Source organism: Lichenostomus cassidix, chromosome 1Aa, assembly GCF_008360975.1.
Source record: "Lichenostomus cassidix isolate B80296 chromosome 1Aa, HeHo_3.0, whole genome shotgun sequence".
NCBI lineage: Eukaryota > Metazoa > Chordata > Aves > Passeriformes > Meliphagidae > Lichenostomus > Lichenostomus cassidix.
Genome location: NC_139480.1, coordinates 3,365,223 through 3,379,966, shown reverse-complemented (window position 1 = coordinate 3,379,966; position 14,744 = coordinate 3,365,223). Strand labels below are relative to the sequence as shown.

The following is a 14,744-nucleotide window of genomic DNA, read 5'->3' as shown; positions in this document are numbered from 1 at the left end:
TCACAGAAGTTTCAGACAAATTAATTGCAACAACTGAAATTTAGGCTTGATGTAGTAGAATGAAGTGGTTTCATGACTCATTAATAGGAAAAGTGTACATTGTTAAGACATTTCTGAAATATTTTTGCATAAAAAATTTCCCTATAGACATCATCCTTCTCTTCCTCTCATCCCAACATCCAGCTCATTTTATATTAATCCAGAAGTGAGAGGGTTTTTTGGGTGAAAGAGTTTACTTCCAGTGCTGCTTTTGGCTTAGTGCAAATGTTGATTTCATTTTAACATCATTCCGGAACACCAGCAGCAGGACAAACTTCTCTGGCCATGAAAACAATCCCCCTGCACGTCACATTTTGTGATTGCTGCAGGGTTTGTCAACAGGAAGATGGAACACACTCACAAAACAAATAGTTTAAGTTATCCACTGTGGTACCTGATCGACGTTTTGAGACTGGTGCAGGTTTTGTAGGCACCATTTTGCATCTAAATCTGTGTGACAATGCAGTCTGTCTTCCAGTAGCTTCACTTTTTTAAAAGGCCAGGAGTTGAAAACAGAGAGGATAAAGTAAAAGAAGAAAAAAAAGAAAAAAGCAACTTGTTACATATGCTTCCCTCTTACTCAGACGTATTTTACACTGAAATGCTTCTGTTTCCAAGCATTTTTCTTCCTTCTTTCATCCTTTCTTTCCCTGTTGCTGAAAGGAAGATCCAACATGAACAGGACACAACCCTGTGAGCACTCAGGCACACCAGCAGCAGTGCTCATGTCTGAAAATACTTCCACGAGATCCAAGCACTCGGCAGCTCCATTTTTCTGACTGTATGGTGCAAACAGAAGAAATTACTACATGTTAAGAACCTCCTGCCTTTCAATAGAAAGAATTAAAACATTATTAATCTTCTTCACCTGTTTCTGCATCACTTTGTAATTGGTTCTAACCTTAAGAGTAGTTTTTGTGTTAACAAGTTTAAGTCCAGACGTTTCAATGCTACACACATAGCACAAGCAGCAAAACTCCAAACAGATCCATCTGCTCCTTCAGGGACTTCACACAAGAAATCATTTCGGCAACTGTCTGCATGGGAGCTCCTCAGGCAGTGGATGTACTTAAAACGTGATTACTTGCAAGTCACGCTTCCAACATCACTTTACTCTGCACAGCTTTTAACCTCCACAAGAACATCTGTCAAACCCCCTAAAACATGTAGCTCTCTGCATCATACTGCAAACCCCCCATGCTGCTAGCCAGTCTGCATTTTCCATATTTTAATCATTTTTTATATTAATTTAAGGGCTTAACCTAAAGTCTTATGTACTAAACACAGCAGAACCCACTTCTCAGCCCAAAGAAAAGCAAAGCATGGGGGTGATTTCATGAATTGATGGAAGTAAGAGACTTGAAAATGGTCACACATCCTTTTCACAGGATGCAAAAAGAGACTTTTCAAAGTCTCTTCTGGTTTGTGATTATCTCAATTAGAAATAAAGACCACCTTGTTCCAACCCCCTGCCATGAACAGGGACACCTTCCACTATCCCAGACTGCTCCAAACCCTATCCAACCTGGCCTTGGACACTTGCAGGGATCTGGGGCAGCCACAGCTTCTTCTCTGGGCACTCTGTGCCAGGGCCTCACCACCCTCACAGGGAAGAATTTATTCCCAGTATCTAATCTCACCATGCCCTCTATTTGAAGCCTTTGCTCATTGTCCTGTCACTCCATCCCCTTGCCAAAATTCCCTCCCCAGCTGTCAATACACTTTCAATATATTTTCATATACCAACAAAAATATGGAGGGAAGAAGAGAAAGGTAAATTTGTTTCCAAAAACCAGCCACAACCTTCAAAGTTCCTCTGAATATTCAAAAGCTGCTCCACTTGTTAACAAACCCCTCTACTTTAGTTTCTCCATATGGAATAATGGGAAAAACAGTACATCGCAGAATTCACCAGGACATCCAGGAAAACACCCTCTGCTATAAGGATGCCTTGGAGGTTGGTGTGTGATGTCTTGCTGTAGCTTGGTTGATGTTATTAACTCCCAAAAAGCTGGATGTAGCATGACCAACTGACTGAAGGATGATTTTCAGACATTATCTTCATGGATCATGAGATTCTGCTGGAACTGGGGACACAACCCACCTTCGACTCTGCCTCCAGCACTTTGCTCCTTTGAAGAGCTAAAATTTCAGAGAGAAGTTCTTAAACACCCTTGGAGAAATTACTCAGGTTTTTTATGGCTCATGCTGTAAGGAGTGTACAAGAGGAGAATGCAAGAAGCTCTCAGGCTGGCAGGGAAAACCTCCACGAGATCTTGCTTTCAGCACATCCAGAGTATGGGAACTGCAGATTGGAACGTTTCCTGCTGCTCCTCGTATTTCCTCATACCTCACAGACAGATCATTAAACCAACAGGGTGGGGCTCTTCTTCTTTGATCCAAAGTCCACACTGGTTATTCTCACCGGAAAACCATCTCCCTTGATCTTCCCTCAGCACCATGAGGCTTTCCAAACCCTGCCAAGGATCATCTTCACACACAGGACCTAAACCAAGACCTTGGGTTACACATTTTACAATTCTCCACCTCCCAGAGTTTAAACTTGTAGCATTAATGACTTCAGCAACTCCATTCACCAGAGTAACACACTTTCCTGTTTTCAGTCCTGGATAATACCATTAAAGCTTCTCTTTGGAGTCTCTTGTGTAAAAATTCACGAGGTGCAATTCCCCAATCACTATAACCGATTTCAAATGGTGCTAGAAATTACTATTAACTCTGAACACCAAAAGAAATCAGTCATCCTCTAAAGGGGTTACGGAGATCTGCAAAGATGAAGAGTTAAGTGCTGGACAGTATTTCACATTGGAGAATCCCCAAATACTTGATATAATTATTAAAGCATTGACGAGAAAACCAGACAGTGAACATTTTCAAAATCAACCATTAGCTACACATTTTAATACAGTAAAAAACTTTTAAATATATAATCTTGCTCCAGATTTCAGTAGACTTGGACAATGTGACCAATTCTCACTGGCCATTTCCATGAGCACCAACCTGCAACCTGCACACTGGCAAGTCCTGTCACACAAAATAAATAACATATTCTGATCTGCCAAACACGCCTCAACAAAAAGCCAAACACGCAGGAGGGATGCAAACAGCATCCAGAACTCCCAGTGCTTCAATGCACAATTACATGCTTCAAATTCTATTGTGTGTCTTGCATGAGACATGTATGAAGTATTTACAAGGGTGATAAAGAATTTAAAAAATGGATCTAGGTAAGGCTGAAACAGGTTTTGAGTTGAAAATATAAAGCATGTGTAGTTCCCTTCCTTATTCCTCACCATGTTGTATGAACTAGTTGTAGTAGTTTTCACTAATTGGGGCATTAAAATCAGCATCTTCAGTACTGAGTTGCAATTCTTTATTTTACTTTTTTTGCCTTGTCTCAAAACCTTCTTGGGTTCTGAAGTTGCTGCTCACCACTTAGAAATATTATAACCATGCTGCCAGCAGAATTTCTGGCTTTCAAATCATTCATTGCATTGCTCTCCAGGGGTCACCTGGGCCACAGACCCCCAGAGAGTCATCAAGGGACTTTGTTTGGGGGTGGAGGTTGGAATTAGAACGGCAAAACCACACAAGGAAGATCCTGAGTTTCTCTTCTTTTCCTCTGAGGCTTCCGAGGGTCCATTTCCCTGATGAAGGCAGGCATTCTTCCTCCAAGAACACTGATTTCAAATGGTGCTAGACAATGAATAGTTAAATCTAAACCACCATATGAAACCAGCTTCCTGAGGGAGCTTGTGTCTAGCTGGGAGGATATTCCTGTAACAATAAATTGGAAATGCCACAGAGGAATACCTAGCCACGTCGGGTTTTTATTTTTCCAATTGAACAGCTGATGCTTTTTTCTTATTCTTACCCTTGATTTTGGTTTGAGTCACTCAAATGTTCGCTTCTGTTTTCTATTACAGTGCTACCAACAGCAAGAGAATTGCTTGCAGCAGTGTCACTCTGAGGAATTTTGTTAGTCAAGCTTGAACAACATGTACAAGGCTTTAACAAGGAATGAAGGACCTTCATCCTACTCGTGCTGCTGTCTTCTATTAACACATTCTGTCTGCTGAGCTCTGCCCACAGCACGACTACATCCAGACACACAGCAAGGGCAGCACTGCTGCAAAACTCCCTCTTGTGACAGAAAAACACACGTGATGCTCTCCTGCGAGATGTTACCAAATCTTCATTTCAACAGCAGCAGCACTATGACCAGTGTGTAACAAAAGCTGAACATCAGTGCCTAAAGGTTGAATATTCATCCCAAAGGTCATGCAGGGAGCTTGGAAACCCGCCCACCTGTCTGCTAGCTCTGGCTGAGGTGGGATTTGCAAATTAGGGGAAAAGTGTGTCCCCAAACCTAGCGTTAAGGACTGCGTTGATTACAGACTATTCAGACCTGGCACTCAGCACCTGGAGCCAGCACTGCTTCTCAGAAGTCTGACACAGGGTTCTTTCCCGGAAATCTGCTACTGAAGTGTGTTCTAGACAATTTACTCCCTTTCAAACAGATTTTTTTTTTTTTTCTTCATAACCTCTCCGCAGCTCCTCATCTCAGCTGGCAGAACAAACATCAGACACCCAAAGCACATCTGCAGAGCGATGTCGAGCAAGCCTTGAGTGTTGGCACAGCTCAGCTCTCGGTGACACGTTGTGGGAAGCACTCAGGTACATCACAGCCTCTGAGGAAGGAACAAATTACCCCAGGCAGCGGCACAGAAGGCACCACAAAGTGTCTGGATGGCAGAGGGAGGCACAAAGACACCATGTGCCCCATCCGGTGTAGAACAACAGAGTTTTAAGGAAAAAACCCCATCAGAGCAGGCTGGGCCTCTGCAAGCGGGCAGTTCCTGCAGTTACTGGAAGAGCTGTCACCACGCCAGGCCACATCAGCACTGGATTTATTGTGCAGCTTTTCTGTCCAGAAAGTGCCTGTGTGGAGCAGAGCAGGCAGGAAGCAGCAGGACAGAGCTGTGCCCGTGTCCCTGGGCTCTGCCCCGAGCACACAGCTGCCTGGGAATCTTCCACGCAGGCTCACAGAACACTAAATAAAATAAAAAATTAAAAATAAATACAGGTTAAAATAAAGGATAAAATAAAGCCGCTTTAAAGTGCAGGCAGAACCAAACTGTTTTTCCTTCAGCACTGAAGAAGTCCTGATCTTTACCTAGCTGCAGTGTTTTCAAGAAAAGTGAAGCATCCAATTTTTTCTGCAGTTTACTACACCTGGGTGTGCTCTGTACCTGCCTCAGGAAGCCCTGTGAAAGTTGATTTTCGTTGATTAGAACCACAGAGCCTGGAAAAGACCTCCAAGATTACTGAGTCCAACTTTAACTTAGTACCACCATGTTCACTAAACGCAGATGATGAAGCGCCAGGTTCACTTGTTTTCTGAACATTCCAGGGATGGTGACTCCACCACTGTCCTGGCAAGTCTATTCCAGTGCTTAGCCACTCTTTCAGTGAAGAAATTTTCCTAATGTCCAACCTGAACCTCTGCTGGTGAAACTTGAGGCTGTTTCCCCATGTCCTGCCACTTGTTACCCAGGAGAAGAGGTTGATTCCCACCTCACCTCAACCTTCTTTCAGGTAAATGTAGGTCTTCAGGTAAATAAGGTCTTCCCCTCAGTCTCCTTTTTCTACCCTCAGCCACTTCTTGTAGAGCTTACATTCCAGACCCTAAACCACCATCCAAGATGAAACCATCTGTGGAGTCCTGAGGACAGGCAAAAATATTCTCACTCTCCTTCTCGTCAGGGGGCAGAAAACCAAGCAAAAACCCCCAACTAATTACATCTGTTCCTCAGGTTTCATCACCTCCTGAGATGCAGCTCTCTCTTCATTTGCCACAAGGACAACAAACCCAACCAGCTGAGCCTAGGAATCCAACTCCTAGATGTCTGAAGGAGGGAAACCAAACCAGTGTGGACAGTTCTCATGAGGGTATCTGTCAGCAGCACACCTAACACACTCCTCTCCAAGAAAATCTTCATGAGAAAAGCCCAAGAAACCTGAGATCCATGTGTGAAACAAGGAAAGCAGTGGCACTTCACAATTATCTTCCCTGGACAAGGCTAAATCCAGCTGTAGCAGCTTTTCCATGCAGTTGTATCCATGACATCCATGGATTTGAAGCCACGGTCCAGCTCTGCATGGCTCTGCCTTTGCCATCAGCCTTAGGATGGTTGCAGACCACAGCATCTCCATCTGGCTATCCAGAGAGCAAATTCTGCCATTTAGTATCATTTGCACTTTTGAAGAAAGCATCTTTCAAAACTTGTAATAACTCTGCATGTTTCTGGAACAGGCTAATGAGAAACACAGTCACATCAGGGCTGTAAACTGTCATTTCTAAATTGGAAAACCAAATGAACTGCAGATAGAAAGCCATTGTGCTGCTTCAAGATGTCTCCTCCTAATTAGGCGCAGGAAGTTTTAAAACATTTTCAAATCTTGGACTGCTCCTTCTTTCCTAGATTTAATGATCAGAATAGCTGAGGGCGATTTCCTCGTTGAACTGGGAAGAAGAAGAATAGAGAAGTTAATGTCATTACATTTACAAGTTAGAACCTGGGACACAGGAAGAGCAAACCCAGAATTCAATGACTTAGATAAAAACTATAGATGGATGAGCATCTGATCACACTTGGGTTTCTGCAGTTACAAATTAAGTGTTCTGTAATCCTCCAGAGAAAATTAAGGGAATGACATGTCAGTGACTTTAACCTCTAATCTCACAAGCTTCATAATTCATGTTTTTTGACATTGATGGAATCACCTGAATGAGTTAAGTTTTGCCTGCAATTGAAGCACTGCAAGAATGAAGTTTACTAAGGCTTTGTTTGGCTGTGGAGTAATTTAAGTGACTTACAGGTGGTTTAGCTGCATTTAAACTCTTATCAGGGAGCCCTCTCTCTTCCAGTGATTAATTTCCACAGAATTCCTGCATTTGGAATAACAGGAGAACTATCTGTGACTGCAAGAGACAACTGTGGGGACACTTTATCCCATTAATCAAGGATAATCACAGAGAACATGCACTGGGTGCGACTTGGAAAGACTTCCATGGTGGACTAATGGTCCTGTACAGGAAATTAATTAAAAAATAAGTCCTACTGCTTCCTTTTCATGCCCTGCCATAACAGGAGCTGTGTAAATGGATTTTGTTAGAGTTGTACTTACGACAGCTTTACGATCCGTCTGAAAGGCAGAGTCAGCCTGTAATTTGCAGACAATGGCCTGTGAGAACATTGCATCTGACAAACTGCTCAACTCACTGTAACTTTTTAAATTCCCTTTTTTTTTTCCTTTTTAATAAAATGTGGAGCCAAGGGAAGATGACAGAGTGACAAGTCTGCAGAAAGGCTCTGTCTGTACCATGGGAAGGGACTGTGTGAACTTCCTACTTAACGCCTGGCCATGGATCTCATTTATGAGCTGCTGCAGACACCCCATGGCATGATGGAGATGGAGGAGCAACTGAGAAATTATCTGTCAACTGAAAAACCAATTAATACTAACTGCAGTGAGAAAGAACTGTCTACCCAGATAGAAATTGGGATTGTGAAGTCAGTTACAGATGTCTTTAGGGCATTTTCTTTTTTGGTCATTTTCAACTTGAACTTAAACCACAGCTATTGGGGAAAAGCTGCTTCATCTTTTCTTTTTCTGCACCATCAATCCCCCAGCGTTTTCACCACCAGCTTAATGAATTCCAACTATCAAGAGAGCTCATCCGCTCTGTAATTTGTCTTTTTTTGTTCCCTTCACTAAACAAGCAGGAAAAATGTTTTTAATTTGCAAGGCTGAATAAATACGTACTGCGTTTGCCAAGACTTTATTGACATTCATGGCTGTCCACAAAGCTGACTGACTTCTCACAGAGATGGTTTATCTCCTCAAGTAAAAAAAAATAAACCTGCCCTAACAAGAAGATGTTAATCTTCCTTAATAAAATAAATGAAAAGCAGCAGTTCAATAAATAATCCTGTGGCTAGTGAAAGCCCTTAATTCAGGATATGGTCCCAGAGCAGATTTTTGTTGACAGCAAGATCACACAGCACTGGGACACCCTCCAGTGCTCACTGCTGCCCCTGATGCTGCAGTTGTCACCTTTAGCAGTACCAATACGACTGCCTGTGGGCCATGAAGTTCATTCAAATGATTCTAATTCAAAGAAAAAAAAAAATGAAGCGTTTCTTTTCTTGACAGAGTTATTTTCAGTTCATCTGGTTTTCCACACAGTCAGGGAAGAGATGGCACTGCATTGCTGCTGAGCTGGAAATGAATGGCTGGGAGTGGGCAGAAACTGATTAAGCTGGCACTAGCAAAAGACATGAACTGTGGAATTACACCTTGGATAGCATCAAATCCCATCTCTCCTGCTCAGCTGGTCACGAGGAGTTGAGATGAGTTTCAGCCTGCAAGGAAACACAGCTCTTGAACTTTCACAAGAAAATCAATACGCTGAACTCTGAGATTCTTACTCAAGTTTTACTGCATTTTTATACAAGGTCCAACTTTTCCCACATGCCTGTTTGCTTGAATTTTTCCATTTGAGTCTGTCTCACTGAACAGTTCTGTCATCTTAAAATGAGTGAAGTGCAAGAAACAATCAAAGCCTCCACAGCTGGAATTTAATATCAGCAGAAGGTCTATGGTGGCTTGATTTGACGAGTAAGAAAAAAAACCATTTGGGTCATTTGGGAGAAAAATAATGACAAACCATTACTGAAAGGATTCCTACACTGATGACAGCACTTCACATTCCTTCCTGTGCTTTGTTTAGCTGCACTGAGAAGTGCTCTAAAGTAAAGGGACCTGGGGAACATTGCTCTGGAACAGGCAAACAGCCCTCAAATAAAGACAATTATTTCCCACTAGTGAAACATTCAATTTAGCCATTATGCAGGCACACCATGCATTTATCTTTTTAATTTCAAAGCTCCTCAAAGCTTTGAGCAGGTCTGATGGCTACAAGGTATTTACAACAAATGATACCAAGGAGGGACACAGATGTGCTGTACCTCAGAAAAACCAGCCTCCACCATGTACAGCTTTATCCTTGTACTTCTGGAACAATTCATTACTGACAGGTTTGTCCTCAGAATCTGGAAGAAAAAAAACACCAGAAGCTGTTTGAATTAGTCTCCTCTGTGTTGTTCTGCAAAGAGATTAATTAAAACACAACCTGAGAATCTTTTTTCTCTTTCTCCAGGTTTTACGTGAACTTTTAACCACGTTATTGACTCCTCAAAATCTGTAGTTCTGTGAGGGCATTTGTAGTCAGAACACACAATCGAGGTGTGCCACAAGCTCATCACTACATACAGGCATCATGTTCCCTATGGAGAGAGTAGTTTTGGACTAGAGCTCCAAAATTCATCCAAAAAAATCCCTCTTTGTTTCTTAACCAAGTGCATGTGTGGACCCTCCTTGTGAGATGTACCCAAAGATACATCCAAACCTCCTGGTAGAATAGACCACCTGTGCACTGACTGTGGCAGTGGTGCCACGGGGAAACAATTCTTTGTGGAGGCAGAATCCATAAATAGCAGGTGCCAGAGAATCACCTGCTGCACAGAGCAACATCCTTGACGTAAAAGTTGTCTCAGATTTACTCTGGTTTGAAACCTCTTCAGGCTGATTTTGGGGATTAGCAAGGAAGGAAATCCTAAAAATACAAAAGCAGGCTTATCAAGCTGGGGGAAAAGCAGAAAGATGTTTTTGTGACAAAGGCTTCACAATATGAATTATGCATTACCAAAAACTGACTTCAGTCTGGATGGGAGGAGGGAGATTTCTGTGCATCCAAATCCCAGCACAACGGGCACAAGCTGCTCTGCAGGGAATTACATGCATCCTGTACAAACATTATCGATCCCAGAATCTCACTCCCCTTTTTGCCTCAGTATTATTTTGTGCTAATTGTGAGAATATGAGGCAGAAAACCACAAATAATCTGCGAAATCCTTGGAATCAGCCACCATCCAATTCAGGGAGGGCTACTGAAACCATAAGGAAGCAGGAATAGTCTGGCTCCAGCCTCCCTCTATTTCTGTCCACATTCCCACCCTGTGCCCATCACCATAGCAGCTGACTGCTCCTTCTGCAAAACACCAACCTTTGGGGCAGCAGAGGCAGCAAAACAGTGGGTTTGTTTTTCCCAAATGGATCACCATTTGCTGGATGAAAGCAGCTGATGTTGTATTTCAGAAATTGGACAGGACAGCCATAATAAAAAATGTGATTCCCTGTTGATTGCTGAGGTATGCTAATGAGGGTATGATAATGAAGCAGCCACCCACAACAAAACTCACTACTGATTGTCCATGTCTTACATTATAAAAACACTTATTTTCATTCCCACGGCCGCCTTACACATCTAACACCACCTCACTGGGGTCTGCGAGTAAAACAATGACCATTAAGAATAAAAAAAATAAAAACACTTCTTCAGCTTAAAATAGCTCTTCTGACTTACAGCTTTTGGGACGTGATGAGCATCATTTTTAGCAACCACCCTGGCACCGTGGCTGTTATATAAGTTTCAATAGGAGCTCTAATCCCACCCCTGAGCAGAAATGCCCCTGTCATGAAGCACTCCAAAGCTACACCTGCTGTTTGTATCCTTTGAGTTGGATCACAGCCACTCCTGTCCCTACAAAGTGAGCTCTTAAAACCAGGCACTCGCTCACACTGCTGCCCCTCTGCTTATCTCAGCCCTGGATTAATTTCTGCTGCTCCACACATCACCATGGCACTTTGTCTGTCAAAGCACGAGAAGCGACCTGGAAAGGACTGCTCTTATGTATCTTTTAAAAATAACAATAAGCAGCACAGAAACATTTATTAGTCTGTGTTGATTTTGTCTGATACGACACAAACTCAGACTACTCCACGATTACCCAAGCGGAAGTGAAATTAAAGTTATCACGCAGAAAGAAGATAACAATTAAGAAAGATAGGAAGTTCAATCAGACCACTTCAAGTTTTAACCCCAGCTGAATTCCCAAGCCTCACCAACACACTGCAGCGGACCTTTCAATCAAAGATAAATATTCTGTACTCCTCCCATCACGCATGACACTGCAAAAAAACCCCAAAACTCAAGTCAGAAATATTTTCAGAGTGAAACAAACCACTTAAGAACCTTTCCTTGTTATGCTGAAGGAGCAAAGAAGCTGGATGGGGCTCTGACCAACCTGGGGTAGTGGGAGGTGTCCCTTCCCATGGCAGGGGATTGGAACTGGGTGGTCTTTAAGGTCCCTTCCAGCCCAAACCCTTCTGATTCTACCATTTTTTGAAGCAGAAATCAGTATTTTTTAAAGATATTCACTTCCTACATTCTGCTGCTGCACAGTGACAAATATATATGCCAGATACATTTATATACTACGTACTTCACAGCAGGAAAAATAACCGGTGCAGAGATGTTATTCCATCAATGTACTGGAAACAGAAATTATTTACCTTTCAATTTGCACAGGTTTATAAGCAGGTTTTCCCTCAAACATGTTCTCCCTCTGGCATATGCAAGACGCTGTCGTGAGATCAGCACCTGGAGTTTGTAAAATGGTTTATTTAAATGCATGTTTGCCTTTCCACTTTAGCTTCCCCTTGTGAAATGCAGAGAAGTCACACAGTTAAGGTAAAGATAAAGATTTTAGGGATTGATCAATGCCCTTTTAGCTGTGCTAGGGACTGGGAGAGCCAGGAGACGAGAGGGATCTTCCCTGCATGCTGAGCAAGGATCATCTGGATCAACTGGTGAGCATCTGGCAGTGCTGAAATCAATTACATCTGCACAACCATGCACAGCTTAAAATATTTACTGATCCTTACTCCTGAACCTCTTTTACTACTCAGTTTGTGCATGTGACTTCTGTGACAGGACAGTCACATCATGAGGACAAAAGCAGACATTGTGCTTCAATAACAAACACTGATGTTGGCACACGCCATGGAAATTACTGAGCTAATTAGAGGACAACATAATGCTCCATGTATTGAACACAGCCAGGCAAGGGATGGGAAAAAGGGATGTTGGATTCTGACAACAAATTTGTTTTACAGGCCAGTTTTTGCCTTGATCTGCAACAGCTATTAAACAACTTTAGTTGCATTACAAAAATGTGTCCCTGTCCATCAGAAAATATAATGTGCATATATCCAAATTACTCATGAGCTTTTTAGTCTCCTCCCTACAACTGGCTCCACCTTTTGAAACTATAAACAAGGTCAGCATCTCATAATTGGAGCATCAAAGGATGGATGAAGTTCTGATTTTCTTAGGGATCTGAGAAACTCCATTTGTGTAGTAGGTATTTCCCTTCTCAGTGATTTCCAGATTTCCAAGGAAGGCAACTACTGTAGCAGGACAGTGTTCCAGCCATGGATCAAGACACACTGATCTAGAAGCTTGATATAAAACAGAATAAAATGAGCTTGGTTTCTAGTTTACTGCCTGAGGCAAGAAAGGGAGAAGAGACATTAAAAAAAAAAAAAAAAGAGAAACTATAAGGAATTTATAATAAGACAATAAAACCTGATATAAAGGCAGATTAACAGCCCAATGGCCTTTTTACTCTAGGCATCATAGGATGATATAGTTTTAAAACAGAGGCTTAAATATAAAGGTGTTTTTGTGGTATTTACAGAGGGTTGGCATGGGAGAAATCTCCTTTCTGTTGACACAGAACGAAGCTGCAGCAGATTGCTATCAATCCACGTGTACAAGCCACACAAACATCCTGGAAGGAAAACAAAATGATGCACAGAAGTGCAGGTCTGGAGCTCGACTGCAGAGCAAGAGAGATGGAGAGTAATCAAATCCATTATTGCCAAGGAAATCTGGGAAGAAAGAAGGTGCAGAATATGCACACAGAAAACATGACTGTGCACATTAAAAATATGATTAAGAAAGACGACAAAACCCCCACAGAATGAAGGACATCCAGTCAGGATGGATTCTCAAGTGGAAACATGATTGATGCTGTTGAAAGTCTGACCAGTGTAAAAAAGGAAGGGTGAAGAACTAGTGATAATATTTGGTTAAGAAAAATCAACCAGAAACTTTGAAGTTTCCAATGATTTCAAGAGGCAGATGTCAGTCTGGAAGTGGTGTAGGATGGAATCACAGAGGTGAACACTAAATTGCAAATGACTGGTGTTTCTTCCTACATCTAAAAATGTGGCCATTACTAAACTGAGGAAAAATAAATCTAAAAAAATCCCTAGTGATTTAGCCAATGTGAGATTTCACTGTTTCTTCTGCCAGCATTCAAGTTCTCCTGTTTGTAACAGACATATTAAGTTAATTCATCAATTACTAAATGAGTTCAGTTAGTTCACAGCATGTAATTAATTTATTCTCCTCTGTTAACAGGCACATCCTAATGTCACTTTGCACTATTTTGCAAATTCAATTTAATTTACTAGACACAATGAGAAAAAGGAAATTTTGAAGGCAGAAAACAAAACTGCAACAAAGACAGATGCAAAACCTATGGAGATAATATACAGCACAAACAGCATCTGGCAGCAAGGTCCTTTCCCATCCCAGCAGGGCTGACTGTTCTGAATTAACTGTTTTGTGGTTGGAACAGGTCTGGGATGTTGGGTGCAGGAATGTGGCAGCTGCCAGCCTGCGGTAGTGTCCCCACAGCCACTTCCCTGCAGCTGGACTGATTTCTCATTTTGTCCTCACCCCTTCCAGTCCTCTGCAAACAGTTTCATCAAGAGATCCCTTTTTCACAGAACTGCTCTGAATTTTTTTGTGGTTTTAACAGTGGCCAAGGAAATTCACTCACGATATTCACTCAAGAGGAAATTCACTCCCTTTAATTCCTACTGTAGCCACTGTGAAGGTTAAAAGGATTAAACGGCTGAAGTGATGACTGGGATAATAAAGTATGTGCTGTGTAATGCCAGCTGCACAGGCCTTGACAGACTAAAGCCTAAGGAAAAAAAACAGAAGAGGAAGGTCTTTAAATATAAAACCTGGCAGTCCCTTGAGCGTATCTGCACTCCCAAGTCCATGTGTAAAGCAGGAGCCAGGAAGGGAGCTCTGGATGGGTGTGGGATGGAGGTTTCAGGCAGTGCTGAGGTGGGAGCAACCCCAGTTAGGTGAGATCTGCTTCTCACATTCACCAACCCTTCCAGCACAGAGGGAAAACAGCGCTGGATGCACCTTCAGCCAAGGAGGGAAATCAGCTGGACCATGACAACAGTAATGGACTCCAATTACAGCCTCATTAACCGGAAAATTAAGTTAGGTTTCCATCAATAACAAGCCGTAACATTTTTCTTGTGTTGGTGCAACACACGCAGGCCTGGAGCTCCAGGAAGGGTAGTCCTGCTCCATGGGTGATGCAGCACCAGGCAGGGACACACAGCTGTCCCCAGGGTCCCTTGCCATGAGACTGGGAGTCTCCAGGCACCAGGCCTGTGTCAGTTCTGCCTGGATTGTGGCAGAATTTAGGTGCTTGGAGTCCAGAGTGATGAAATTCTCTACTCAGTAGCTGCTGGGGCATCAGCACATGCCATTATCACAGTCAGAGGTGTCCTGCCTGGAGTGAGGGAACCTGCTTCTCACCTAGACTTTTCCGCAATCAAAAAGCAGCCTAAACACCACCAAGTCCCCTGGAAGAGCCTGAAATCCACCAAAACCCATT

General features: G+C 42.5%; 1 protein-coding gene across 4 annotated transcripts in view; it reads right to left on the bottom strand.

Annotated features, from left to right (window-relative positions):
- Window positions 1–608: 608 nt before the first annotated feature.
- Window positions 609–14,744, bottom strand: part of LOC146443069 (uncharacterized) — a 129,122-nt gene continuing 114,986 nt past the window's right edge. Inside the window, exons 4-6 of one of the 4 annotated variants that reach the window (XR_014856453.1) lie at window positions 9,096–9,179; window positions 6,941–8,489; window positions 609–6,586 (exon numbers count right to left, since the gene is read on the bottom strand). The gene's annotated coding sequence lies outside the window, so the exon portion shown is untranslated. Of the gene's footprint in view, window positions 8,490–9,095; window positions 9,180–11,541; window positions 11,630–14,744 lie in introns of all 4 variants that reach the window. The other 3 variants (XR_014856454.1, XR_014856457.1, XR_014856452.1) reach the window with 3 other exon arrangements.